At 41.2% G+C, this 2859-nt stretch overlaps 1 protein-coding gene across 2 annotated transcripts in view; it reads right to left on the bottom strand.

Moving 5' to 3' along the window:
• mgat1b (alpha-1,3-mannosyl-glycoprotein 2-beta-N-acetylglucosaminyltransferase b) overlaps positions 1-2450 on the bottom strand; it is a 15201-nt gene extending 12751 nt beyond the window's left edge. Inside the window, exon 1 of one of the 2 annotated variants that reach the window (XM_035681208.1) lies at positions 1951-2450. The gene's annotated coding sequence lies outside the window, so the exon portion shown is untranslated. Of the gene's footprint in view, positions 1-1273; positions 1921-1950 lie in introns of those variants that run through there. The other variant, XM_035681209.1, reaches the window with a different exon arrangement.
• Positions 2451-2859: the final 409 nt, after the last annotated feature.

The following is a 2859-nucleotide window of genomic DNA, read 5'->3' on the forward strand; positions in this document are numbered from 1 at the left end:
AATAAAGCTGACTTTGACTTTGAGAGGGTCACGAAATCTCCACAGGAGCTCCTCAGCATTAGAAAATCCTAAACCAATTAGTGCTGATAAATATAGTCCTACAATAATCTTATAAGGATGGATGTTTGACTACAAGGAACAAACACTGATTAGTAATGGATGTCTGGCTGTGCTCCACTGCTCTGGGACAGGATAGCGAACAGACCTGTTTATCTACATATCAACAGAACAGCACCTTACAAAGAACCCCCCCGCCCAGCCATAATGAAATAAAAAATGGTTCTGGATAGGGTTGGGGGAAGAGGGGTTTATGCAAGTTGTGGAAAGATACTGGTTACAACACTCTTCAGAATTACGCAATCCATTATTGTGATTATTAATTGATCTGCTGAGTAAGTTTTCAATTAATCAATCAATCAAACATGCTCAAATGTCTCGTTTTGTCCAACCAACAGTCCCAAATCATCAAATAAGACAAAGGAAAGCAGCAAATCTTCACATGAGAGGAGTTGGAACCAGCAACTGTACAAATAATCGATAAAGGAAATAGTTGTCGATTATCAAATTTTCTGTTACAAGTCAATAATTGATTAATTGACAGGCCATTCTAGCTCTACTTTGACTTGACTTACAAAAAGTAATGTAAAAGGCATTTGATTGAGAGATATAAAAGGTGTTCTCTTTACAGAAGAGATGTTTGTCTAAAATGATCATTAAACATACAATGTGTAATTTCTGCCTCAGGTCTCTCACATCAAAATAACAACAAAAGACAAGGACTGATGACATTGTGAAGTAACATAGTATCATGGGAGTTTTCACCACCACAGTTAAGATTACTTTAGTGTTCATTGTTCAGGAGGTTTCTACCTGGGCCCAATTATGCACAGAGGTCTCCTCCTCTCTAAAATAAATGGACCTGCTGATTAAAACCGCTAAAAATACTGAATAAAGCAATTCCGCCTTAAAAATCACTGTTTCTCTGATACGGTTGGGCAGACAAAGGACGTCCTGGAGCTGCTGCTAACATTTGCTCAGCTTGTTTCTCTAACTACTTAAGAGCCAGACTAAAATCCTTCATACGGTTCAAATATAGAGGTAATAATGTGGCTTAAAACTGGATAAAAAGTCAATGTATGACAGCTTCTGGCCGACAACCACAACACTGACGCATGCTCAAAGGGTATATGACATACATTTAGAAAGTCAGAAAGTATGCAGCCAACAAGTGAACTCCAGGATTAAGGAATAAAACGTGTAAAATGAACCTTACCTGAACTCAGAGCAGCCTACACTGTCATGCCTGCCTTTCAATACTGTAGTAAGTTGAGCTTTGCTGACAAGAGGAGCTGATAGTGAACAGTGAGGGAGGATGGGCAGGGGGAGGGAACTGTTGCTCCTCTCACAAACTGTACCAGCTGAAACTCTATTCTTCTTAAACCCCCTCCTCCCTCCGTCAGACAACGTGGAGCTGACTGGTAGGATCATACAACCTGCGACAGGAACCAACTGGGACATCAGACAGTGGACCATCCGGCAAATGGTTCACATGACTACACTGTGGAAAAACAATGAGGGCTGTCTTAGTGTGCTCACACTAAATACTATTTACTTTGAACTGACACAGACCGCAGGTGGTGCAGCTGTCTGTAGCTCTCATGCCTCAGATACTTATGTGAAGCTTTGAAGTTAGCTTATACCGAACTACCGGCTAGTTCAGTTAAAACACAGGACATCATGGATGTTAAATGCAGCAGGGACGCAGCCAGTGTTTTGTCGACCCTATAATGATTTCTGAGCATCAGGACATTGCAGAATGTCTTAATATCAAGCAAGCTAAGAGCTGACAGTTGCAGTTAGCTTAGCTTAGCTTAGCAGGGAAGGTTTTTTCATTTATCAACCGTACTAATCGAAGACATGGTTGTATCAGCCGGAGCAAGTCTCACTCACCTCTCACATGTCGTTCTGAATCTGTCGATGCGGCGTGCATCTTAAAGGAAATGAGGTTCACATCAAGCTGCAGCACTGATCGGCTAGCCAGCAAGCTAGCTAGCTAACGTTTGCTAGTCGAGCCACCGTTGTTTCTTTTGGTGTGACATTCACAGAACATCTCTGTGTCGGTACACAGCAGACCCAGTGTTGCTTGCACCTCCACCTATTCTTTCCATTGTTCCCCCGGCTTCGCTCATTTATCAAACACTAGTAGCTGCTAATGTTAGCAGGCTAACAGTGTTTGCTCTGCTACAAATGTTCCACTGCCACCGGCTTGTGTATCCACAATGACAGTTTGCAGCCTTTCAGTCCTTTCCTCTGCCCTGGTTCAGGTTCTCGTACTACAGCAGGGTAGGTTACAGGCTGCCCCTATGATGTATGACGACGGCATTTTTCATTTAGCAATATAAAACTACACTTCCGGATGATTCACTCCTTTAGGACCGAGTTGACCCGACCCGCAGTCCTACCCGAACAATTTAATTATCTATAAAACGGTAAAAAATACAAAAGCGGTCACATAATAATAATAATGACAATAACAATAATACAATAAAATAAAACAATTTATAAGCTGCAGTATGTAACATGTACCATGTAATAATACAAATAAGTTTTTGTCATATTTGCTTAAACCTTCACTTTTTGCTGACAGTAGCACATGAGACAGATAATCTGTGAAAAAAGCAGGTTCCTCTGGCTCCTCCTAGTTCTTCTAATGGCATTTGCAAGAATCTATTGGCCTTAACAAAAACAACCAATCAGAGCAGAAGAAGACAGAATGAGCTTTGGGTCAGTGGCTTGAAGATAGTTGATCTTGATTCTCATTCCCAGCATCAATATTTGACGACCTGAGAATGAGAAAAC

The sequence above is a fragment of the Morone saxatilis genome, unplaced genomic scaffold (assembly GCF_004916995.1).
Source record: "Morone saxatilis isolate NCDOM2014 unplaced genomic scaffold, NCSU_SB_2.0 Contig9, whole genome shotgun sequence".
Classification (NCBI taxonomy): Eukaryota; Metazoa; Chordata; class Actinopteri; family Moronidae; genus Morone; species Morone saxatilis.